Source organism: Hemicordylus capensis, chromosome 4 (genome assembly GCF_027244095.1).
Source record: "Hemicordylus capensis ecotype Gifberg chromosome 4, rHemCap1.1.pri, whole genome shotgun sequence".
NCBI classification, from domain to species: Eukaryota; Metazoa; Chordata; class Lepidosauria; order Squamata; family Cordylidae; genus Hemicordylus; species Hemicordylus capensis.
This window is the reverse complement of record NC_069660.1, coordinates 138762155-138789603: the sequence shown is the minus strand read 5'-3', so window position 1 is coordinate 138789603 and position 27449 is coordinate 138762155. Positions and strand designations below refer to the sequence as shown.

The 27449-nt window shown below is 41.5% G+C and overlaps 1 long non-coding RNA gene across 3 annotated transcripts in view; it reads right to left on the bottom strand.

The window, feature by feature from the left end:
- Positions 1-3943: 3943 nt before the first annotated feature.
- LOC128325392 (uncharacterized) overlaps positions 3944-27449 on the bottom strand; it is a 134012-nt gene continuing 110506 nt past the window's right edge. For 2 of the 3 annotated variants that reach the window (XR_008307421.1, XR_008307420.1), the window contains exons 3-6: positions 26055-26171; positions 20052-20132; positions 6417-6493; positions 3944-6332 (exon numbers count right to left, since the gene is read on the bottom strand). This is a non-coding gene — a long non-coding RNA (uncharacterized LOC128325392). Of the gene's footprint in view, positions 6333-6416; positions 6494-11329; positions 11922-20051; positions 20133-26054; positions 26172-27449 lie in introns of those variants that run through there. The other variant, XR_008307422.1, reaches the window with a different exon arrangement.

Here is a 27449-nt window from a genome sequence, read left to right as displayed (position 1 = left end):
CTCCCATTATCCCCAGCCACATGTAGGGATAGTTCAACAACTGGAGGGCAAAGTTTGCCCAGCCGTGGTCTACACCAATTAGCAGCCCTTCAGGATTTCAGATTGGTATCTCCCAGCTTTGCTGAAAATGCCAGGGACTGAACCTGGGACCTTCTCCATGCAAAGCAGATATTCTTCCACAAGCTACAGTCCTTTCTCATTTTCACCGTGTTCAACATGGCACTGACTGCATGGCTTCTAGACCACCAGTGCCCTGAAGCCGCTTCAGCCAATGTGCTTTATGGAGGTGTCAGTTAAGGGAAAGCAGGAAGGCCACTGACACCCTATACAGACAACATTGCCTGTGTGGAGAGCTAATGCACGGAGATGACAGGACCTTGCCAGTAGCCACACATACACACATACCTCACATTCACTGCTTGTCTGTAGAGGCAAGTGGTGGACACAGAGACTTTCTCATGGTAGACGCCTTGCCTATGCTGATAAGGGCTGGATGTGGGGATGCCCGGGGAATGTGGCTAGCCCCTATGGGAGGCATGGTTAGTAAGTGCAGTCCCACTGCTCCCTCTATGCAGCTGCTCTATCCAAAGTGGACACAACAAATGTGTAGGGAGAAAGTAGGGCTGCATTTGCTAACCATGACTCCCTGTGCTAGTACACAGGCTACCCATACGCTTCATACCATCACAGTGTTTGGGTATTTGTCTGAAGAAGGCTTGAATTTCCTACAAAACCAGACTTTTCTTTTTCAAAGAAAAAAGATTGGGGATTGATCACCGCATACCATTCCTCATATGATGGTTGCTATGCCTAAATAACTCCAAATATTGTATCATGTGCTGCTCATGTGAAACGCTGGGACTGAGGCCCATCCAAGCGCTACCCTGCCTGAAGGGTTTCTACCCACGTGTGTGTGTGTGTGTGTGTGTGTGAGGGCTGCAGGCAGCCACAAGCACGCACACACAGAGCTGGGTGGCAAGAGCGCTCAGCTGCGGTGTGGGGGGTATCCCTCCATGCACTGTGCTCCTGCTCTGCAGCTCATGTGCCATGGAAGCAGCAGAGCCTTAAAACTAATTTAGATCATAGGAAACTGCCATATTCTGAGTCAGACCATTGGTCTATCTAGCTCAGTATTGTCTACACAGACTGGCAGCAGCTTCTCCAAGGTTGCAGGCAGGAATCTCTCTCAGCCCTATCTTGGAGAAGCCAGGGAGGGAACTTGAAACCTTCTGCTCTTCCCAGAGTGGCTTCATCCCCTGAGGGGAATATCTTACAGTGCTCACACATCAAGTTTCCCATTCATATGCAACCAGGGCAGACCCTGCTTAGCTATGGGGACAAGTCATGCTTGCTACCACAAGACCAGCTCTCAAACTGGAGCATACCTCCCCACCAGCCCTCCCCGTGTGAACAACCTTCATTTATTTGCAGCTGTATTTTAATATGGCTTTATTTTAAATGAACTGTAAAGCACTTTGAGAATTTGGGAAGCTTAAAACTGGGATGCGTTTGAAATATTCTACCTAAGGTTCTACCTTTGGTATTCGGCCAAAGACAAGCACAGGGCTCTGTGGCAGCCAGGAGTCGACACCGACTCGAGGGCACACTTCACCTCTAGTAATAATAGTAATACTGGTGATAAAACTACAACAGTGTGAATTTTCTTTTTAAAACTATGTCAGTATTGCTACCCTTACACCTTTATTAGTTCTCATATGCTTCAGAATTTAATGCCACTTCTGTGAACAAACACTGGCATATTGGCTGCATATCTGAACAAGCTGGAGGGATGATTCTACACCTTCCTACTATCTGCAGGAGAATATGACTACTGGCTGCTACAAACTACAGCACTGATGAGTTACATGAAAAAGACTGGACATTCTTTTAGTAAGTACTGTATTTAGGCATCTTCGAAAGTCTAGAAGCACAGCAAAGAGAGTACTATGTGGAAAGCATCCTCTTCTTACAGACTTCTTGCCAGTTTTGAGGAATTTAGGCAGTTGATCTTGATGCTGTGCAGGGATGTGTGTGTGTGTGTGGGTGTGTAATGTGACTAATGGTTTACTCTGGGAAATATTTGCTTCCCATTACTTATCAAATTGGGAAATGGGATTGAATTTCTCCAAGTCCTTAACTTTTTGCTATTATTATACCTTTAGTACAGAAGGGTCTGGGAATATTTGCAGAATGTGCAACACTTGTAAACTGAACCATAGTCAATGCTAAATGACTATTTTAAAGACTTCAGCTATGTGTTCACTAATACTGCAGGAAGTGGTATCCATTTCTGTGTCTTGAGACATATTCTGTCTCTGGTTTTTCCAAATCCCATAAAGATTGTTGTGGTTTAGGTTTCTTTTTCTTTCTTCTCTTCTGTGAATAGGCTGCTTTGAAAATAGAAACAAAATGCAAAGGCAAATTCATTTACCATCCTGCATCAAAATCTGGTATTGATTATTACTAAAATGGTCTCATTGTTGAAAAATGTTGATCATTATTTTTTCTTAAATTAACAGACCAGAATTAAGTATGGATAATTGTACACTGGATTATGAACATGGTGTGAGGAGTTATCCATGGAAAATAATTGCATGTTCTTTTACACTACTCTGTCTAGAACGCAAGGTTATCAAATGCCTATCTAGAATATTACCTCAGGGCTGACATTATGTGATCTTGTGATATTTGAATGTTGCAACTTATTTCTCTTTGGAGAGTACATTCTCTCTAAAAAGACTCTGGAAGAAAACATGACCCAGGCACAATAGATATACCAATTAGGAAGAAGACACTTGATCCACAGATCAATCTCATAAATGGACATGGCTATATAATTGAAAAATCAATGTATCAAATTATATTATGCAGACATTTATATATTTTGAGTTCTATTAGATTCAGGGTAAAAAAAATAATTTTTTTTAAATGACCAGAGTGTACAAAGAAGAAAAGGTGACATAAGCTGACGATTTGGTGTTTGGAAGGAAACTGCATGACCCTGGGTTCTAGTATCATGAAGGCAATAATATTTTTCTGTCTCTTGTGTAATATGGAACTTGGGGACTTATTGGAGTTGATAGCACGGTTCAGAACAGATAAAGGAAAGTATTTCTTTACACAGCGCATAATTAACTTATGGAAACTAAGATGTGGTGATAGCCATTAAATGAGATGGCTTTTAAAGGATTAGATATTCATTCATTAAAGAATGGCTATTAGCTAAATGGAACCTCGATTATTAGCTTATGAAACCTTGGTGTTCAGAAATGATATGCCATCTGACTGGCTACTGTTAAAAATGGAATACTGGCTGAATGGATGGATCTAATGTATGGATCTAATGGATCCATCTAATGGATGGATCTAAACCCTAACCCCAATCCCTTGCTAACTGGGCAAAGAGGCACCTTTTACTGTGGTGATTCTCTTTATTTAGCAGGGGGAGAGTAACTGGCCCTATCCACCCCCAGCACAGTACCTCCAGTGACTGTTGCTGGTGTCTATCTTGTGGTTTTTTTAGAATGTGAGCCCTTTGGGGACAGGGAGCCATCTTATTTATTTATTATTTCTCTGTGTAAACCGCCCTGATCCATTTTTGAAAGGGCGGTATAGAAATTTAATTAATTAATTAATAATAATAATAATAATAATAATAATAATAATAATAATAATAATGTGCTTAAATAGCCTAATAAGGCTGTAAGAACCATGGGGCTATGTAGGTGACAAAAGTAATACCTGCATCACTCAACTCTTTACTAGACTTCCGCTCCCACTCCAGGCAAATTTCCACTCCATGACTTCATCTCAGGTTTCTTGGTTTACTTTTATTTCCTCCTCCTTTTAACTGACATTACAGTAAATCTCTTGATTTATTTAGCACCATCTTACCTGTTGCACTGAAAGTTGAATTCAACTGCTGGCATGGTCTTCAGGTCACAATTCTTGTGTTATGCTCTCATCAAAATATTCCATATACTGTCTTTGAAATGCTTAGTTTATTTATATCATATCATATCATATCATATCATATCATATCATATCATATCATATCATATCATATCTTATACTCCATCACAAAGGTTCTGGATGTCTTAGGAAAACAGGCACATTTTTAACATTTTTAAAAGGAACAAACATAAATGGAAAAAACTTCCAAAACAGCTCTTGTCCTATGGTGTGATTCTGAGAGCAGCTTCTAGTCATGCATATTCTTACTGTGAAGAAAGAGATGTAACCTCCTAGGAGCCCCTGGTTATCTGGTTGGTAAGTGAAGGCCAGAATGTCCTTTCCCTTCCTTCCATAACAACACAAATTTATTAGAAACTCTTCATATATCATGGGACTCTTCACATAGCATGGGAAATGTAGCATGAGTCTAAAATGTATCACTTGAAACACTGACAATTTTAAATATTTACTCAACCAAATATAAAATAATAAGAAATTAATATGGCACTTTTTATCAAAAAAAAGAACTTATTTCACCTGGAAATGTCATCCTGACCCCATGGCTAACTATTGCAAGTTTTCAATGGTGTACTTGAAAGCAGAATATTTGCCTTCTCAAGAGCTATTAGTTCTACCTCCAAATTTCCTCATTCTGATAAGTGGCAAGAACATTGTAAAAGCATGTAACTTATATGGGAAATAAGTGAACTCAAAACTGCAGCAGAGGCAAGCAATTTATAATTGCAGCTCCAATCTTGTGTATTATGTTTCTAAATTAAGTTCTCACAATTATTTAGCAATAGCAATAGCACTTACATTTATATACCGCTTTATAGCCGGAGCTCTCCAAGCGGTTTACAATGATTTAGCATATTGCCCCCAACATTCTGGGTACTCATTTTACCGACCTCGGAAGGATGGAAGGCTGAGTCAACCTTGAGCCCCTGGTCAGGATCGAACTTGTAACCTTCTGGTTACAGGGCGGCAGTTTTACCACTGCGCCACCAGGGGCTCTGAATTACGTTCTGCAGTAAACTGCTGTTTTCATCTGGAAAGTAGCTCCCTTTATCCTTTTTTAAAACAAAAGAAATCACTTGGTTATTTAGTTATTTATTGGTGCCTTTTAGTCCTTTTGACAATTGTTATCAGTTATAAAGAGAATTTTGCTGTTAAGAAATTAAAGGGACACTTGTGTGTGTATCACTTGAAACAAGGATAAATACAACAAATATTCATCAGGTATCAAAATTAAACAACCAGAAGCAAATGTTTAAAGCATAACACATACAAAGTGTGTGTATAACCAGAGAACAAAATTAAGCAATTATTACAAAAGCACATATGAATTCCACCCCACCTGCAAAGTTCTTCAGGAATGAGACACACTTCTGGGGGGGAAACCCTAAGAATATTTATTTCTGTTCCGCTGTCTGTGTGTGAGGGATATTTTTATGTGATCAAGTGATTCCCAGAATATGAGGTGGGTCTGCTCAGAAGGTGCACGTTCCGCCCTAATATCTCTCCAGTGTGGGTCTTGATTGGACATGGTAGGTCTGAGCTTTGCCCAACAGTGCAGTATAGGAAGCTGTGTTTCTCTGGGCTTTTGTTGACCATTTAGCATTAACTACTGTTCACTACAGCCTTTAGATCTTGGCCATTAAGGGCCACTTAGTTTGCGGTCTTGCTTTTTGTACTAGACTTCTGATTTTTATAGTCGTTTATAATTATTATGATGCTTGTATTGTGTCACCTCTAGGCTTCTAGTACGTCACTTACTATGTTTTATGTTCTTAATTGCTCCTATGCTGGTCTGAGATCGAAATAAAGGTGACTGATTATTATCAATGTGAAGTGCAAAAAAGCCAGCTTTCCTTGTTGTTTCTGTTTCCCTAGAACACTTCCATCAGGTATCTGAAGATATGGTATGTATGCATGTCACTTCGCTTGATTCCCTTTAATCTCCCCTTTCCTAGCTGAGGGTGCTAATGAGTTTTACTATGAGACCTGTTGGTAAGGTCCTGAAGAGACTTGGACAGTAAAGTAATTTTTCTCATATTTATGGTGAAGAGAACCTCCAATCTAGATAATAAATGGTAGAGAAAAAGGAAAAGACCTTTCGCTTAACATAATCATGGCATTCAGTGCACTGGTGTACTTGGGTAATTCTGATGCTGCTTCCAAAGCCAGTATTCTTCAGTGACTGTAAAAAGTGGGGCCACAGTTGCATTCATTGTTCAGTGAGCTTGTCCACATAGTTAAACCCACCGACAGCAATGAATGTTGATTGTGACCTTATTTTTGTAAACCTCTGCAAGGGAAGACAAGCAAACAAACAAAAATCTTGTGTCTTGTTTTTATGACTGTCTTCAGCAAAAGATCTGAAAGCATGAAGCAAGGAGGAGGATGGTTAGCTGGAGGGTACAATCAACGGTCGATGGTTTTCACTCTAATCCCAAACTCACCGACAGCGTTGAATGTTCACTGAAGCAACCACAAGAAGCAAGATTCCACTGATTTCACAGTATCCATCCTTAAATATCTAAAAATGGTGGGAAAGATTAAAAAAAGACAACGGTTTTAATACCAGACAGTTCAGTTCTAAGGCACTAGTCCCATAGCACTTTAACTGGCTCATTCCATGAAATTGTTCTATCAAATAATACTCAGGTCTTTCTTCTGTGGGTTGTTGTGATCTATTTAATGTATAGACAAGCCTTAATTTGCCTTGTTTGGGGAACACGGGTAGAAGAAGAAAGAACAGAACTGGCCACAAAGTCCTGGAGCAAAGCATTTTATCAAAACATAGAATCACAGAGCTGGAGGAGACTCAAATGCCATCTAGTCCAACCCCACTTCTTCAGGCAAAACAATCCAGAGCTACATCTCCAACAGACAGCTGTCCAGTCTCTGTTTACTATCCAATACTTCCATCTATATTATTATTATTATTATTATTATTATTATTATTATTATTATTATTATTAATTCGATTTCTATTCCAAAAATGGCTCAGGGTGGTTTACATAGAAAAATAACAAACGAATAAGATGGCTCCCTGTCCCCAAAGGGCTCACAATCTAAAAAGAAACACAAGATAGACACCAGCAACAGTCACTGGAAGTACTGTGCTGGGGGTGGATAGGGTCAGTTACTCTCCCCCTGTTAAATAAAGAGAATCACCACGTTAAAAGGTGCCTCTTTGCCAAGTTAGCAGGTATTTAAAAAAAAACAACTTGGTGTGTGTGTGTGTGTGTAGATAATGGTAGTATTATTATAAATCCAGCCCTAAAAGTAACCGCTAGCAAGTTCAAAGTGCTTTACATATAGCTCAGTAATCTCTGAAACAGTCTTGTGATGTAGGTGAATAATGATATCTACATATTGCAGATTGTATGGCAGCAAATGAGGATAACTTGATTGAAGGATGACATGATTTAAGAGTCAACACTCTTGGCTGGTCAAGGACCATAATAAAGGACTGATTGATTGAGTCAACACTTTTGAGTGATTATCAGAATGGATTCCAAAGAAGAGAAGCAGCCCAACCTGGTGCCTGTTTGCTCTGGAGTAAATCCAAATTAATATAATGGGACTTACAAATAAGTGTGTATAGGATTTCTGCCAGAGTTTCTTATAAATGTCAGCAAGTTCAAGCAACTCAAAGCCTTTTAATATTACTGTACTGAGTATGATTCCTAAGTTGGCATCCTGAATGACCACTTAATTTGAATGCTTAGCATTACAGGAGCCACTGTGTGTATGCTTCCTGTACTGTTCCAGTAACATTAAGAGCTCAAGGATCACATGAGAAAACCCAGCAGCATGGCTCTTTCCCACTCCAGTATCATCTTCGGGAAACTGGGGCAATGTCATGAGCTGGAGGATGAGCCTGTGGAATCAGGGGTAGAACAGAGACTTTGCATGCAGAAGGTTCCAGAATAAACTCCTAGCAAGACCCTGAAGAGGTGCTAACAGTCAGGCCCTGTGCAGATGTTCACTCAATGCCCACTGTACATGCTTACATTGGGACAAGTGGGTCCTAAGTCCTGCCTCCAGCCCATCACTCAGCCTCTTGACCTTACTCTTCACAAGTAACACTAGACTGCCAATCTGTTTGCCCCGGTGTAAGCATGTACAGTAGGTGTTCAATGAATGTCTGAACAGGGCTTCAGTGCAGACAATACTGACTCAGATGGACCAATGTTCTGATTTGGAAGAAGGCAGCCCCTTTTGTTCTTGATTTTGGAGTTCTGATATAATAGGAGTGACAGAGAAAACACAAACTGCAATAGTTCCCATGCCCAAAGATATTATCAGAAGGTCCCCTTGGTTTTCTGAAACATTCTTCCAGCCAACTGGCTATTGAAGGTTTCTTATTACATAGCCCCATAACTCATCCATAAGGCAATAGCCTTTGTTTCCCCCTTGAGGGCTGTTCCCAGGTCAAAATTTTAGTAGATGTGTTGACTCAGTATGGAGTGTTGCAAAGTATGCTGGACTTAGACCAGGGAGAACCAGATTCAAATGTCCTCTCAGCCTTCAAGTTCATAGAGTCATACTGGGCCAGTCTCTCTCTCAGCCTAACATACCTCACAGGACTGTTGTGAGAATCAGATAGGTAATGGGGGGACCACATTCACCACACTTAACTCTTTGGAGAAAGAGTGGCATAAAAATATAATAAGCGAGAAAACAACACAACTAACTCATGTTAAAATAACTACTGTTATTGAAACTAGTCTTCAATAAAAGCTTTGATCAAACTATCCTGTGAAAACAACTTCTCACATAAATAAATTGTATCAGCTGGCTTGGCCCATAGAACTGCAGCATCGTTGCTTTGGAAATGCTGTTGAAAATGGCCTGCGTAGCAAACTATCTCCATCTGTAACATGTAGAATATGAATAATGGCCATCACATTATACATCGACTCCTATATGTAGTTATGATCAAGATGGGGGATGATTTGCACAGTGGAGCAACTTGTAGAAGCTTCCCTAAGGCAACTATAATATTGCCAAGGCAACTGCTCATCTGAAAAGATTAAACTCTAATAGGTGTCAGGAACTCTGGGGCTTGAACTAGGAAGCTCATGGTCTGAGGTACTGAGTTATCTATATCTGTCAGTATTCAAGCCTTAAAGCCATCTTCAGGCAAAGAAAGGAAGAGGAGTATACAACATCAGTTCCTCCAATTGGTAGGCAGTATAAAGCTTCTGGACTAGTGAGGCCTAGTATAGGATGTGTAGTGTCATATGCGAAGATCCTGGCCGCTACTACCTGATCAGCAGAGCAATACCTGGGGTACTTCAGGTACAACTTCCATTGTTCCATATCCTCTAATCCGATGGTTATTGCTGGGTCCTGACATTATATGCAATGCATGATAGATTATCACCTAGTTGTACCAATTTGTCTCCAAATGGGCTTGTCTTGTCTTTAGGAGGTTTTTTTTTAATTTTTCAGATCACACTACGTTGAGTTTAATTGATAACAAAGATATGGTGATCACAGAAAGGCAATGCATATCATGGTAAAACTGCTGATATCTGTTCAGCCGTAGTGCAATGTGCTCTGTTTCTCTAAATCATCCTGTTTCTTTAATCTTTCGATAAATAAAAGTGTGGCATCTCCCTATCTATCAAAATACCTGAAGGACTGCCTATCCCCAAGGTTTCTGACCACCCAACAAAGTCATCAGAGGGGCCTTTGCTCCGTGTGCCAACATTGAGAGGCTAAATTACCATGCACACAGGACAGGGCCTTCTCTGTTGCTGCCCCCAGGCTCTGGAATGCAATTCCAGTGAATGTTCACTCTTTGACATGTGTGGCTACTTTTTAAAAAACAACTAAAGACCTTTTTATTTGTTCAGGAGTTTATCCCTTAGGGGCTGCCAGGCCTCAGCTCTCCTGCTTCTGTTTGTATTTTTTATGGTTGGTTTTTTTTGTTTGGTTGGTTTTTTTGGGTGTTTTATGGTTTTTGCTGTTTAACTGATTTTAAAGTTTTAAATGTGATTTTTGTCAACTCTTATTGTATTTTAACTTTTGTAAACCACATTGCGATGCCTTATGAAAGGTGATATAAAAACTGAACAATAAACAAATAACAAAGGTGTGATTATTTCCTAATAAGTGTTTAGGGGGGAAAGACACCTGAGATTATAATTGGTGGCCAAATGTGATAACAGTAAGAATTTCCCTTGTTCCTTGATTTTTCTCATCAAAAGCAGAGTTGTAACGTTCACGGAAGGGAATTCCCTTCAAAGCACAACTCCACTGAATGTCAATATCTGTCTCAGGCTCTTTGTGTGAGGACAGCTGACAAAATTCCTATCTCGATCACAGCACAGTTGTCTCTATTAGCGGCCTACTCTTTACTACAATTTGTGTTCCTTCTTTTATATCTGATAATAGCTTTTCAATATTAACTGATGAGTTAGAAGGCAGTGTATGCCCAGAAGATGCAAACATTTCTATCAAGTATCTACATTGCCCCAGATGTTCCAACTCCGTCCTTAAGATCTTCTTTGGAGGCCCTCCTCTGGGTGCCCCTGAGGTGAGGCAGGTGGCTACTAGGGAGAGGGCCTTTTCGGTGGTTGCCTCTCCAGTGAGGTTCGCCTGGCTTCATCACTTTGTACTTTCAGATGCCAAGTAAATACCTTTTTGTTCACTCAGGTGCCTTTTAAACTTTAAATTTTTTATTTGATTGTAACTTGTTTGTTTGTTTTAATTAAAATTGTTTTTGTATTGTATTGTGTATTCCCTCCTGTGTTGAAAAGCCTAAGATATACTTTTATGCAACTTTTGGTACCCTCCTCCCCAATAGTGCTTTCCTTAATAAGCAGAACTTGGAGCTCCTAGTAGACTTTTCTCACTATGGTTGCTTGACACTATTGGTGTGATTTCAACTCAGCCCTACTTATTCTGTATTCACAGCACTGCACCAAGCCCCTAGGTTCTATAGCCTTTTGAATGCATCTCTGTGTGTTCACCATTGTCCGAATAAAGCGAAGTGACTTCATGGTTTAGGGTCAGTCATGTTTAACATCTCCCTATTATATCCCTCCTTTCTGTATTCATTTTTCAATCACTGACTTCTTCCTGTGACTTTATTTTTTCAATTCACTATCTCACTTTCATGGTATCAGTCAGGAAAAGGAGCCCCTTAGTTCTGACGACTCTGTTACATTCAGACTCCAAACAATAGAGCTGGCTGCTTTTCACTTCCATCCCCACCAATGAAATATTTGAAAGCTCAGTACTACTATTCATCCTTCTGTTATTTCTCACCTTGAGTGCAATCTGCAAATCCCAGCTCGGTCCTAAACTTTCAGTTCTGTGGTCTGCCTTTTACATTATACACTGGGTAACAATGACTCCCCTCCCTATTCCATCATCTGGTTTCCATCTTTTTTTCTTTTTTTAGAGAAACCCTGCGGATTGGCCATGTGTGCCTTTGCTGGCCTGTGCTACAAATGCCAGATTCATTTTATGTTCATTTCATATCTCCGGGCTTCTGAGAACATTCAGATTGGCTGTAACTCTTTTTTTGTGTTCTTTATTTAAGGTTAGTAGGTCATAAATAAACCAAAACACTTTCCCTTGCTCTGAGCAATATGGTCATACGCGTACATGAAATATCACTTCTAAAAAAGAAGGAACCTAACATGACTTGACAGGAGTACACGAGGAAGTAGTTCATTGTGTTGCTTTAAAGGCCATGGGGATTTCAGCTGTGGAAGTTGGCTGTCTTAGGAATAGATTAAATATCTTGTCTGATGACCTGTACTTAATTTAAGTGGCTGCCTTTGCCAGCCCTTCCAGAGGGCGTATATGTGAAATAGAGCATCTCATCTTCCGTCTTCAATCCTCTACATCGTCTTGATGGCTTGACCTAAATTGAAGATATGGGTGCTGTGTTGCACAGAACATTGGCTTTACTGCTAGGCCAAGTGGCATCTTTAAGCCTGTTAATTAGAAGGAAACAAATGTTTTGTCTTTTATATGAGGCGGGAGGTTAAGATGCACAATTATATTTAAGGCTATTAACTTAAGTGTGCTCTTGTGTTGTACTGTGTAAATATCTGTGATAATATATATGAACATTAATCAGAGCACTGAAGTCGCTATGATATGCAAATAGAGGCAGATATAGATCTGATTCTTTTTGCTAATAATGTAAAGCACTGTGGGATGGATTGAAAAATGCCTAACACAAAGAGAAAGCCATTTCTGCTTGTGCAAGGTAGCTCCCAGTTTCCTGAGAATTCCTGCTCCTACTGCAGCCCCTTGCGACTCATCCCACACCATTCTGGAGTGTCTTCTGACCCTCAAGAGCAGAGTTCTGGGTGGTGTTTGGAGCTGCATTGGGAAGGAGCAGATGGGAAAGCTCTGCTCTGCTGTGTGAGTGGAATGTCACTTGTGTTTCTTTGGACCAACCTTATGTACACTGATGCATGGCACTGCATAAATAATAATACCCAGCCCAAGTTAAGCACTATTTATCCCCACTGATTTCAGTGGGAATTATATAAACATGCATAAATCCCTCCCACTGAAATGTTTAAGAATGTCTAATTATGACTGAATTGGACTCACTGTTTTTAGAATAATATTTCAGTTAAACATAGGCAACATTTTTAGCTTGAAGAAAAATAATAATCTTAAAGGCTTTGCTCAGTCTAGAGATAGTTACACACAACCAATGCCATTAGCACTGGCCCTATCCACCCCCAGCACAGTACTTCCAGTGACTGTTGCTGGTGTGTGTCTTATGTTTCTTTTTAGAATGTGAGCCCTTTGGGGACAGGGTTCCATCTTATTTGTTATTTCTCTTTGTAAACCGCCCTGAGCCATTTTTGGAAGGGCGGTATAGAAATCGAATTACTACTACTACTACTACTAATAATAATAATAATAATTAGCAGTGGAGTCCTTTTCCAAGGAATTGGACCAGCTATTGCTAAGATCTCCAATTCCCATTGTAGTTTCCATGAACTTGCTTGTTTTGCTTGATAACTAAACTCAATGGGTTCCCTAGAAAGGGATATTATTCTTTTGTTACTGTTTTAAGTTTGGGAATAGGGCCTGACAGTGACTAAATTTCTCAATAATACTACTCAGGGAGCAGTCTAAAGGATGACTACATTTCGATAGGACTACATCTAATAAATTTAGCCAGGATGTCAGCTACTGTCTGCAGAATTTACTTGGAATGTTGCCCTTCCCTCTGTTCACCTCTATGCAGTCCCCTAGAAGAATTAATAAATTAGGTTAACTGGAAGCAGGAGCAAACAATGCTCTTGCCATAGGGATGCGACCCAAACCAGGAAGTGAATAAGTTCTCCACTTCCCTGCTGTACAGGTTATAAGCTCATCTTAAGCGATGCCCACACTCCACATGGGCTCTCGGAATCACATTTCTGTCAGATACTAAAAGAATGGGGAAATATAATACAAGATGTAGATTTCTGCACAGACTGCATGGACATATTTTTGAGTGACAGAGGGCTTCTCTAAGCAGGATAGGGCTTCAAAAATGGCCCCTTCCACAGTTCACCAGTGCAGTTAGTTGGGCTGCTCGTCTCACAGCACCGGTGCTTCCATGCTCTGTACGTCAGCCAATGTTTCTGAAACCTGTGCAAACTGACGCTTAGAAATGCAGTGCTTTCACGTTTCGGGAGTTGTGTGTCTTTTTTTGGTTGATATTTTTATGTAAACGTTCAGTTAAACAAATTCCTTGAATAGCTGAGTGAAGACATGGAACTAATGAAGCAAACTCCCTAAACAGAGGCGTAACTATAGGGGGGGCAGGGGGGCACGTGCCCCGGGCGCCATCTTTTTTGGTCACATGGGGGGCGCCGCCATGACAAAAAAATTTTTAAATTTTTTTTAAAATTTTTTGTTAATACAAATGTTTCCTGCTCAGTGCAGCAGTGCTGCAGCAGTCAAGGGAGCGCGTCGGCGCCCCCTCCCCCATGAGCAGTCCCTTCCGCGCCGCCCGCGCCCCCCCCCCATTGCTTTGCTGGCGCCTGGCGGCCAGTCAGTGGCCTGGCTTGGCGGCGGCGGCGGGCGCTTGTGAGGAAAAACCTAAGTATAATGCAGTATGTTGGGGGCGCGGGGGGGGCGCCATTTCAATGCTTGCCCCGGGCACCGTTTTCCCTAGTTACGCCTCTGTCCCTAAATGAAACTGATCACACTGCACTTTCATCAGTCAACTTGCATGGACTTTGGAAACAGTACTCCAAGTGGCTGTCTAATTCATATCATGGATGGAAATGAATTTGCAACCAGTAGGAGTATTGGTGTAACTGCACTTTGTCTTATTGAACAACAAAACCGTTAATCTGAAACAGTTAATCTGGACAGCAAGTGATATCTTCTGTGATGCTAGTGCCTTGCAAAATCACATTTACAGAGGCTATGGGAGAATGGGGCATTCCAGAGTTTGGTGGAAATGATGAACCAGTAGTAGAATTCTGGATGAGCAACAGGCCCCTGCAGTTTGCCATGCTTTAGTATCAAAAATCCTGTTCACACAATTCAAGATGGCTTTCCTGCTATCATTCTTTCCAGACATCAGCAGCACATCTAGTCTATGAGTTTGGGCCCCTAAGATTGGGGATAGTTGCCATCAGTTTATTCTTGTGTCATTTAATGTTCTGTGACATTTTATTTCCACAACTGTTTGTTCACAGTACTGCAGATCTCAATAATGCTTTTTGTGAATGAGGTACATGTCATCCTACATATTTCTGAAGAGTTGTTTCCACAAGCATGGCCATTGACCAGCACCACAACTGCTGAAGACTGATACTGTGGGAAAGGGCATTTCAACTAAACTGCATCCGGCTGAACTGTCCAGCTCAGACTGCCATGCTCCCATAACAAATCTGTCACTCCCAAATCATGGAAAAATTATGCAGTTACAAGCAACTTACCACAAGAAAACAACCATAGATGCCATCTATTTCAGCATTTGGAGAATTCAGGTCTAGTACAAAGCCTGACATACTGCAGTGTATCTGTTTTTCATTGTTAAGAAACCGATAACATTCATCTTGATGATGGAAGTAACTATTGACAGTTCCAACTTGAAAAATATGCTCAATGCTGATACTGCTCTAATGTGTTGGGAATATGCTGAACTGCTTTTCTTACCACACATATTATCCATCTTATTTATGTATTATTTATTTTTCTATGTAAACCGCTTTGAGAATTTTGTTCAAAAGCAGTATATAAATAGTAGTAGTAGTAGTAGAGAGCCAGCGTGGTGTAGTGGTTAGAGTGCTGGACAAGGACCGAGGAGACCTGAGTTCAAATCCCCATTCAGCCATGAGACTTGCTGGGTGACTCTGGGCCAGTCACTTCTCTCTCAGCCTAACCTACTTCACAGGGTTGTTGTGAGGAGAAACTTAAGTATGTAGTACACCGCTCTAGGCTCCTTGGAGGAAGAGCGGGATATAAAATGTAAAATAAAATAAAATAATAAAAAAATAGTAGTAAATACATACTACAACAGGCTACAACAGCCAAATGAACTGATATTCATGGGACGTGTGTCACAAAAAGAGAAATATTCAAGAGAGGTGCAGGCATGAGATACAAAGTGACACTCTTAATGTAGTTGCCCAGCAACTGGCATGTATGCTTAAAAGGTTTTGAAAACGAGACCAAATTGTACAACTTCCTTTCAGAGATCATCTCAAAGAAACAGCTGTGACAAGATCCTGTTCAGCACATGTGGAAACTAGGGATGTGCAGAACATTTCAACCATGCAACATTTTGATTTGAAATGGGCCATTGTTTCCAACTCAAAACAAAACACCCTCTTTAAAAAGGGCCTGTTTCAAAACAGGACCCCCATTTCGATCAAAACGTTTTGACATTTTGAGCACCATTTTGGAGGCCTGTTTCCCCCTTGTTAACAGGTTTTCTGGCACTGGTTTCTGATTAGCTTGCGATCTCCTTGCTTCTTGGTTGGCTTGTTATACAAATCACATGTTGTTACGGGCAACTGTGCCCCCATTAGTTGGGGGGAGGGAGGAAGGAACAAAAAAGGAGGAAATTTCAAAATGTATTCAAAGGGGCTGGCAGGCAGAGTGAGCCCTTATGCCTTCAAGAGAAGACGTTGGGAGAGAAGGAACAACAGGTTACTTACCTGTAACTTTGGTTCTTCTAGTGGTCATCTGTGCTTTTACACCAATGGGCTATGTGCCTGCACAAAGACCTCGTCGGAACCTAACAAGCTCAATTCTCCTGCTTTAGGCGGAAACCCTGCCCCCAGCTGCTATATGCGGCTGCACCACTCCTCATCTCCTCAGTCACTGAGTCCACCTTCAGGAGACCCAGTGGAGAAGATGGGAGGTCGTGTAAAAGTACAGATGACCACTAGAACAACCAATGTTACAGGTAAGCAACCTGTTGTTCTTCGATGTGGTCTCTGTATTTTACACCAATGGGTGCATAACAAGCTAGCACCCTAGGAGGAGGGAAGAGACATAGGCAATATTTAAATCCACAGAACCTTTATTTCAAACCCAGTGCATTAATTGAAAATGGACTGCAAGACACTCCTGCCAAATACAGCATCATTTCTAGCCCTGGCATCAATTGCATAATGGCAGCTAAAAGAATGCGGTGAAGTCCAATTGGCCGCCTGGCAGATAACATCCAAAGGGACCACTGATGTTGCCATAGACCGAACTGAGTGTGCCTTAACTGTACCAGGCAACTGCTTATGAGCCAACTGATAACAAAGCTCAACTGTCAAAACTACCCATCTGGACATGGACTGAGCAGAAACTTAGAGCCCTGCTTAAGCTTCTTGGCTGACAGGCCTTCTGGCGTGGAGCTCGGCACAGCCTTCTTCTTTTTTTGTATTGGGGGATGGGTGCTGTCCCGCCAGAAGATCATGTTGGACCTTCTTCTTCTTCTTTTGTTTTGACCCAGCAGAGGTCTGAGAAGGTTCTGGTACTGTTGGCAGAAGACACTGCTGCAAGTCCTCAATGTGCACTGCGGTTTGTGATGCCGTTGGTAGCCCTCCAACAGGAGGTGTTGATGTCGGTATCAAAACTGGAATCTCCACTCTGGCCGGAAGAGATTCCAGATGATCAGGCTGTATTGATGTGGCCATTTTTGTCGATCGTTTCAACCACAAGGCTTCCAAGGAACAGAGAGCCAAGTCCCACAGGGCTGTGCTCAAGCGAGAAGCCCGGTTTTTGCGAGCCTGCTTCAGAAACCTTTGGCAGTGAAGACAGGTTTTGACAACGTGGGATTCCCCTAAGCACAGGAGACACTCACTGTGCCTATTGGGGGATCTTAGATTTACAATGGACACATTTTTTAAAAGTTTGTTGTGTCTGGTATATATGCCGACAGCCGGTAGGCCTCCACACCCCGTCCCAGCTAGGACCGGGGTCCCAACGAAGAGAAAAACTGATAGAAAAACCAAAACACTAAGAGGAAAAACGCAACTACACGAGATAAACTAAAAAGTAAAATAAGAGAAAAGCAGGAAAATAAAACAAGGGGATCAAACAATCCTAATCGTTGCAGAGCTGCAGGCTCCATGATGTTGACTGAAGCACAGACGACAAAAGAATGAGGGGATGAGGAGTGGCGCAGTCGCATATAGCTTGGGTGGGGTTCCCGCCTAAAGCAGGAGAATTGAGCTTGTTAGATTCTGATGAAGTCTCTGCGCAGGTGCATAGCCCATTGGTATAAAATAAAGAGACCATGTCGAAGAAGGCAGGTTTGATTTTGTGGTTTTATTTTCTCAGCAAAAGTATAATATGCTGTGCTATATTGATGCTATAATTATCTGGTTTTGCTGGCTCTCAATTTGACAAAAACAGAACTTGGGTGCCTTCCTTCCTTGAGTTGTGGTTTGTTTTGTTTGTGAGATAGTGTTGTGGAAAAGAGAGAAATGGACAGTGGCAGCTCTGTGTGTGTATTTAATATTTCTTGGTGATTGATGTGATGAGCTTCATGTCTGACCTTCAGACTAACTTGTGCTTCATTCACTGCTCTGGTATGCTCTGCAATCTGCATTGCAAGGTGTACTCAGTCAAAATGTGGCTGAAGTTGCTCTAGGTGAGCTTATGGCTATGCTTGCTGTTAAGGGTGCTGTTGTGGCAATTGCTGCAATGCTAGAAACGTAAGAAGTCATAGCTGTGTGTGAGAGAAAGCAACTTGTGCCTGCAGCGCAACTTGTTACTGCAGTGCAAGCACTATGGCTAGCAGTGGATTCTGGGTGAGTGATTCTTTTTGGGCCATTTTTGGACTGTGAATGAAATGTGTGATTGTTGTTGGGAGGGACAGCTTCCCTTTTACTGTGTGCTTCTGCAGTGTTTTTCAAGGGAGGGTTGCAAAATGAATTGCAAACTAAGTGCACTCTGAGTGTAGCTTGTTTCGGCTACAGAGAACAATGAGGAAGCTCAAAACACCCCATTGTTCCCCATGGGTAGCTCCTAGGGATACCAAAGTGGGGTGTGTGGTAGGGCACGATGGGTGCTACCTACCACCCAACACACCAAAGAAATAGTCAAGTGAGCAGTTTAAAACAATTTTTTAACCTTTTCCCCAACCCCCTATGGGTTCTGAAGACCCAAATTTTACACCCTCATTAGTATAGATTTGAAATCTATTCTTCTACAAGTTTAGGATTTTTGCTATGAACAGATAACTATATGTGTAGCTGTGGCTATAAAACAAACTTCTCTGGAAAATGTCTTAAGGACAAATTACAATATTGCAAACATTGTTATACACGGACTCTATATCTGAGGTTTCATGTATTCATGGGTATCTAATAGACACCTGATTTCATTATCCACAGACAAAAGGGTTAAAACCCAAGTATCCGTGGTTCCTAGAGGGCCGTACATGACTGGTGAGGTAATTTCCAGCTGCCATTTTATCAGGAGGAGCCATTTTATGGCTCATTTCTTTCTTTCTTCTTCTTCTTCTTCTTTTTTAAAAAAGCATTTCCCCACAATTTTTCACAGAAAAGGGGGGGAATTTGGGCTTGGAGGGTGCATTCCTAGACATCAGCAGAGCACAATAGGGGGTTCCCGCCCCCATGTTTTTTCATGTGTTTGTCCGGTTTGGGCCCCCTTTCCAGCTTCCAGGAACCTAACTCCCATCATCCCATAGAGTCAATGCCTCGGTACTGGCTGTTTTCATATCCGCAGTTGTCCCCCCATGGAACGGAACACCCCCCCCCCGATATCGACATTTGCCTGTACACTTCTGTGTTTGTTCACATATCCCTGGTGAAGTTTCTGGCATGCAATATCAAAAACACTAAAAATAATAAAATACCAAAATTACACGTCTGTTGATTTACATTTTATGGCATCTGTTAAGGCTCCTGTTACATTAGAATTCTTCACCTTTGTTTCCTGCTTGCACTTTTAGCCAGTTTTGTCATCAGTGGCATAGTCACCATAGCACAAGGAGGAAAACAAAGATCCCTGGAACATAGGTGGGGAAGCCTTAATTCACCCTTGCCGCCACCACCACCACCCACCACCACTGTATAGCAGTGTGCAGGCTATGTCCGTTGCACCTGCATCAGCACACAGATGCAGGGGACGCTGCCTGTGCTAGCCATGGGCACGGGGTCATCTAGTTGGCGAGCACTTTCTTTGCTGGCCCAGCTTGGTGTTTCTTTTCTCTTCCTTGCTCACAATACCAATAGTATTGGAAAACCCATAATTGCTTTGTCCATATATTTAAAATGCCAATGAGAAATCCATGTATGTATTGTGTTCTTGACATTTATAAGGGTGTGAAAGAGAGAGAGCGCCACTACAGGATAAATGGAATAAGTATAGCAGCCAAGAAGAGAATTTTAAACAGGAAGAGAATATATTTTTAAGGCTCCCCATCTGTCTGTCTGTCTATCTATCTATCTATCTATCTATCTATCTATCTATCTATCTATCTATCTATATCTAATGTGAATTATATATAATGTGATATAATGCGAGTTACTGAGTTGATATCAGTTTGCACTGGGTCACCTTTTGGTGGCAGGTGGAAAGATACTTCACCTACCCTTCTGACACTTACTTTAATTAATATTTACCATTTTTCCGGTTTCAACATCACGCTGTCTTGACGTTTCTCTTGGACCATATCCTCATCATATTGCTGCCTGACCTGCAGTCTGTGAGGATGAAAACAGCATGTTAGATGGATCTATAGCAGTATATTGGGTACTAAAGGACCAGAGAATTAAACTCCTGCTGTCAACTGTTCATCTTATTACTTGACTATCCCTGTTGAAAGCAGCTCTTCAGTTCAAATAAGCAAGCCTGTTCTTTCTCTTCCTACTCCTGGTGTGCTAATTTGACTATTTTTGCTTTGTTTTGTTTGCTGTCTCCTCACAGTGCTGATGCATTTGGAAACCAGTCTTGACAGAGGTGCAAAGTGTATTCTAATCGCGTGTTAATGGAAAGAAGCCAGGATGATCAGGACTGCCAAATCTGGGTAAACCCATGAATGGAATCTGTGTTCTGTTGTGCTGTTCAGATGAGAGTGTTGTTCACACAATCAGTTCTAAGAAAAGACTGATGATCTTATGAAATGATACCATGTTTTAAAACTTGCATTACGTTTTTAACTCTCCAATGAGTGCAAACTTCAGGAATGATTCCGAAACAAATGTGCAAAATATTTAAAACACTGGTCACCTACTAGAGGGTGACACACTTGCTGAATGGAATTCAGATGGATGGCCAAAGCCCCAAGTCTCATCCTTCCAAAGTGGCCAACTCTCATTGTCACAGACAGCAATCTTTGTCAGATCTAGGTCTGCAACTAGGAACCAGGCTGCAGTCCTCCGAGGACCAGAACTGGCCCAGGGGCTTTCAGCTGCTGATCCCTAATTTAAAATAGCCATGTAGGCTTTATGTAGATAGAACAAGTTATAGGTGATTTTGTTATCCAAAATTATAAAACGATATCTTCCGTGTTGAAAGGACCATCGTACAACAGTGATTTTGTGTCTCCTGCACATGCATGAAGAAGCTGCACTTGATATGAAACAATGCTAATTTGGGTAACCTATAGAGGTCTCCTAAGAATGCAAAAGCAAGTGTGTAGAACAGCAGTGTGCCATGACCATATTATCTCTTTATGCTATCACTGCCATTAACAAAATCCCAAACTGATTCTGAAGGAAGGCAGCAGTTGTGTGCCAGATGTGAAAGTGTTTGGCATGAGTATACAGTGATCAAGAGGGATCAGCGAAATCAATGCACGTGCTTATAATTTCCTACAGTCCGGGAGCCTATTCTTGACCGAAAATATTATTCCGATGGCACTTGAAACATGTCTGGAGTGTACTTCCTCTCTGAAAATGTAGTGTGCTGTCAAATTTTAAACCATTCAACTGACAATGTATGTGTGCAACACAATGCTATAGAGATGAGATGCTGATGAGGCTGCTAAATTCAGAACAAGCAAATATGTCAGGCTACTGTTAACGTATCTATTTTAGGAACCCCACTGCCTGTTAAGATGATCTGGGGAGGTCTGGTTGCGGTTGCCACTGGCTCAGTTGGTGGCAACTCAAAACCGGGCCTTTTCTAGAGTTGCCCCAGGCCTCCGGAACGTGCTTCCTAATGAAATTAGTGTTTCCCCTTCTCTGAATGTTTTTAAGGAGGACCTAAAAACATACCTGTTTTAAGTCAGGCTTTTAGTTTATAGTTTTGTAACTTTGGTTTTAGAGTTTTTATTGTATTTGAAATTGTTTTGTGTTAATGGTTTAATGGTTTTATATTGTGAACTGCCCGGGGAGATTTTTGTATGGGGTGGTATATAAATGTACTAACTAACTAAAGGCTATTCGAAGGAACATAATAAGAGACCTGCTGGACCAGGCCCAAGGCCTATCTAGACCAGCATCCTGTTTCACACAGTGGCTCACCAGATGCCGCTGGAAGCCTACAGGCAGGAGTTGAGGGCACGCCCTCTCTCCTGCTGTTACTCCCCTGAAACTGGTACTCCGAGGAATTATCCATAAAGATTCCAAAATCTTCCTGATCTGCTCTTGTTGCCTAGATGCATTTTCTTTCATACCCATTGTGAAGACAATTCCTATTTGGCAGTATTTAAATACAGACGATCCTCTGATTTCTTCCAAGCCACAAGTTCTGGTGCATGCACAAGTTCTGGTGCATTCTCCTGCTTGCAACATCTTCCTCTTTCATTTAAATGTGTGTGATCTCCCTTCACCGAAACGGAACTGAGTACAGAGGCATGCAAGAAATTAATATGTGCTTCTTTAAGAAACTCTAGATTGGGATGACAGTATCTGCAGACACTGGTGTACACTCTGTATTAATAATAATTAGTTCTAAAGGTGAACCTATCTTTATAATTAATCCTTGAAAATGTGCCCATGGGGATGTGTCCCGGTACCCAGCGGATTGGCTGCGCAGCGTAGGCGTCAGATTGGTTGGGCAGCGGGTGTGGCAGGAGGCCATTGAGCTGCTGCCGGGGAAAATGGTGGCGGCGAGGAGGAGGCAGCGGCCCCAGCCGTCGTGGCCCACGTGCCCGCTGGGGTCAGGAGGCGGCAGGGCCTCCAGGAAGAGGAGGTAGCGGCCAGAAGGGATGGAGAAACCAGCAGGAGGCAGGAGAAAAGGCAGGTGCGGTGGGGAGAGAAGCGGGCCGGGTGGGTGTCAGAGACGCCTGTCAGAAGACAGAATCAGGGAGAAGGGGCAGAGGGGGAGGATAAGCTGAACTAGGGGGTGCAGACGCTATACACCCCATCAGCTAGTTTGTAATAACCATCTACTCTGCCTAATGATCCCCTTACTGTGGTGGAGGAATGGGTGTATATGACTGTTCGCTACGCACTTATGATTTAGTTGCTCCAAATGAACGCCTGTACAAATGAAAACATGAATTGTACAATTCTCCCCAATTTGGGGGTATGAGACTGGTGTGGAGTGTTGCCTCACACTATGTGCATAGTGCAGGGGTTCCTGCATACCCTCTCCACCAAAGGAAATGGATTATCAGGCTGATTAAGCATGTGAACTGGCCCTCAGGAATGTATGTTGTTGGCCTCTGTAGAGAACTCCCATCGTCTCTACAGTGTGAGTTGATGCTATGACTTCATATCCGCACACAGGATACACATTTGGGTTTAAAATACGTTGAATGCTAACTTTAAACCAGGGAGTAATGGGTTACTCAAAATAGATTTTCTCCTCACTTCTGGGCTTCAAGTTTCCCACCAGCTTTGCTAATGGAACACACTCCTATTTGTAGAAGAGAGGCACATATTTCAGTGTTTATAAATCATATACGTGCATCTGTTCTGTAAATCAGCTGAAGTCGTGCAACAACTGCTTTTCTCATTATTATCCTTGAAGCGAATATTCTCATCCTGACTTCATGTTTAGGTTCTAATGATTTAGCAAATATCTTGGCAATCTAACTTTCTAGACAGTGGGAACTGGAACCAGAATCTGGCACAGAGCAAGTAGGCTAAGACCCAGATGCAGCATAGCGGAAATAATGCCACAGGAAACAGGATGAAGGCTTGGAAATCAGCTCATGACAATGCGGGGGGGGGGGGGGAGAGGGAGAGGAAGAGAGAGAGAGAGAGTTCTGAATGTCATTTCTCATGCACTTTCCCCCCTTTGATGGGAATTAGTTATAATGGTAGCTGTCCTGATTTGGCTTCTGAAGGCATTCTTTCTCTGCCTTGCCTCCCCCCGCCCCCCGCCACCTTGTGTGTGGGAGAGTAAACACAAAGACCTAGTTTTTCAGCTGAAATTTCCAAATTTCCTGGATGGGTTTGCACAAGACTGGCTAATAGACTCCCAAGTCTACTTTTCCATGTGAACTGTCATGACCAGGCTAAACTTGACATTAATTTAATGCAGTAAGAAGCAGATCTATATGTGCATGTTTAATCAGACACATATTAATCACCAAAGGGCATGCGCAAATCAGTGTTATGCACAAGGCATTTCCCAGGGCTAAAAAGCCTGTTTTAGGAGCAGGGGCTGTACATCACTGATCATCTGTTCAGGGGGAGGATGGAGGGAGAGAACTAAATCCAGACTCTCCCTGTGTCCCTCCCCCAGAACAGATGATCAGTGATACTGAATGCAACCTAATCCAATTTCTTGATCAGGTCCCCACCTCCCATGAAATGCACACAGAGCCCTCACTTGAATGCATGTCTCTTCCTATTGGACTAGGCCTGGCAGCATCAATAGTGTTTAAAATGGGACTGTTGCTGTTTCTAGACTTCCTTCATGCAAAGGGACCATATACAGGTGAAACTCGGAAAATTAGAATATCGTGCAAAAGTCCATTAATTTCAGTAATGCAAATTATAAGGTGAAACTGATATATGAGACAGACGCATTACATGCAAAGCGAGATACGTCAAGCCTTAATTTGTTATAATTGTGATGATCATGGCATACAGCTCATGAAAACCCCAAATCCACAATCTCAGAAAATTAGAATATTACATGGAACCAATAAGACAAGGATTGAAGAATAGAACAATATCGGACCTCTGAAAAGTATAAGCATGCATATGTATTCAGTACTTGGTTTGGGCCCCTTTTGCAGCAATTACTGCCTCAATGCGGTGTGGCATGGATGCTATCAGCCTGTGGCACTGATGAGGTATTATGGAAGACCAGGATGCTTCATTAGCGGCCTTCAGCAATTCTGCATTGTTTGGTCTCATGTCTCTCATCCTTCTCTTGGCAATGCCCCATAGATTCTCTATGGGGTCAGGTCAGGCGAGTTTGCTGGCCAATCAAGCACGGTACACTGTATACTTTTCAGAGGTCCGATATTGTTCTATTCTTCAATCCTTGTCTTATTGGTTCCATGTAATATTCTAATTTTCTGGGATTGTGGATTTGGGGTTTTCATGAGCTGTACGCCATGATCATCACAATTATAACAAATTAAGGCTTGACTTATCTCGCTTTGCATGTAATGCGTCTGTCTCATATATCAGTTTCACCTTTTAATTTGCATTACTGAAATTAATGGACTTTTGCACGATATTCTAATTTTCCGAGTTTCACCTGTATAAAATGTGTATGTGCATTTAGGGGGGGAAGGATAATTGCTTTTGAGATTTTCTATAGAAATGTCAAATTTTTACTATATATACACTTATATACACATTTTACTATATATACACTTGTGAGTATTCAGATCACAACATAACAGATCCAATGATACAATAATTAAGAAAAAAAGGCATAATGAAATATATTGATTTTAACTGTATTGTAGATGGTAAAATAATATAGAAATGGCAATAGTAATAGATTGTACAAGGTGAAAATGCTAACAAAACATAAAATACACTAAACAACAGCTAATCAAAAAGAAGAACGATGTAGTCCATGATAGATGTTAAAATGACAGCTACCCAGTGATAAGCAGTTTCAAACTACTTTGTCAGCTATCCATGTGTGAGTTCATATTGTCTCCCATTAAAATCAACCAAATCTTCATAGTAACTTCAAAACCATGTTGGAAAAGACATTTGAAGGCATGCAATAAATCTTCTTCATACTTTTGAGGAGTAAGGTTCTTGAAGAATTTGGAAGTGTTACATCAAAAGAGAAGATTTAAAGTTCCTTATGAAGAGGGATTTTTTTCATGCCTTAAGTTCCTTTTGAAGAGGATTTATTGCATGCCTTCAAATGTGTTTTCAGACATGGTTCCGAAGTTACTGGGAAGATTTGGTTGATGTTCATGGGAGACAATATAAACTCACACATGGACACTTGACAAAGTAGTTCGAAACAGCCTTTTGGTTTGGTAAAATGAAAGGTTTGCTATCATTTTAACATCTACCATGGACTGCATAGTTCTCCTTTTTGATTAGTTGTCGTTTAACATAACTTCTTTTTGTTAGCATTTTTGCCTCGTATGATCTATTACTATTACCATGTGATTTTACCATCTACAATTCATATATTTCATTGTCTTTTTTCTTAATTATTGTATCATTGGATCTGTTAGGTTGTGATTTAAATTCTCCATTTCAGATCCTTTTAAACTATTTTTGTGGCACATATGCGAGTACCTTCTATTCTTGCTTTTTGCTTAAGACATTTGCAGGGTCATAACACGATTGTTCTCCGTAAGCTTAGTCTTCTTCAGGCTCACAGGAACCACGGGTTATCCACTCTCACTGTGCCATCTAGGGAGAGAAAGAAGTGAGTCCATTAGCAGATGCCATCCAAAATGTTCTGTGCTTCAGCACGGAAAGAGAAAAGTAAAGGAACACTCTAGTACTTTTTCACTAGCACAGGGTAATACTGGCCCCTATCCTTATGTTATGCCAGGGAATTACTATTGCAGGGCTCCTTCCTGTAGCATGAAAAGCTGCTGCCAATGGGGGGAACCCGATGTTGTGGTATTTCCTCACACCAGCACTGCCCCTCCCAGACATTCGTTCCATGCTGGCATGGGGAGGAACTACTGTGCAAGCTCCTCCCATTTGGCCCGAGGCTTCTCATGTTTCTCTGGTGGCATAGGATGGAGCTGCACTATCATGATTGCCACACTGCTAGCATAATGTAGGAAGGAGATCACAGATAACAAATTCACAATGGGATTCCACATTCACTACAGTAATCCATCTCTTGATAAATACACAGGTCATTTGCATGAACATATCCTTATGTAAGTGCACATATAGCAGCAGACTGTCCGTTTAAATCAGGAATAGCATCATCTGCTACCTTTTAGTGTTTCATTTACCTCTTAAAAATATGACTACAGCTAATTTAGTAGTAATTATATCCTTGCTGCATTATATCTGCAAGCAGGAAGTGCTAATGGTTCTTCTATTGCAAGAGGAGAAAAGGAAGGTCATGATTCTACAAACAAGTTGCCTTGTGTTTTGAAAGAATTTACTTCCGAAAGCTCTGAATTCATATGCTTTTCATTCCCTTCATCAGCTTGCACAATAACCATGACATAGTCAGACTCAAGTCGCCAGGATTCCTCACACTGTGTTCAAGACTGGAGTCTCGCTGCCTTCCCCCGCCCCTGCCCCGCTAAACCTAGCTGCCCTTTCAGGAGCACTCTGTGGTTCAGCAACCACATTCAACTCTCATAGTCTATTGAACGTTCTAATTTGAACTCATCTTCCCCCTTCCGCTTTCAATGGAAAGTGTGAATTGAAAGTGGTCACTGGACCTCTGCTGAAAACAGAGCTTTTTGAAGGCTTGGCGGTAGTAATGTAAGTTAGATGTTGGCCTTTATTTTAGCTTCATCTTCCTCCTACATTGTGTAAACCTCTCCTTGTTCCTTGCTCTTGCTACATTTTTCTGTTCTTTACTCCTAACACTCATCTGAAACCACTGGAAACTAGGTTTGGTCCCAATGAATGGGTGAATCCACTCCCAAATCTCATTCCTTAATGAATGACTTTAATGATACAGCACACTTGCGAGAGAGATTTCTCTCACTG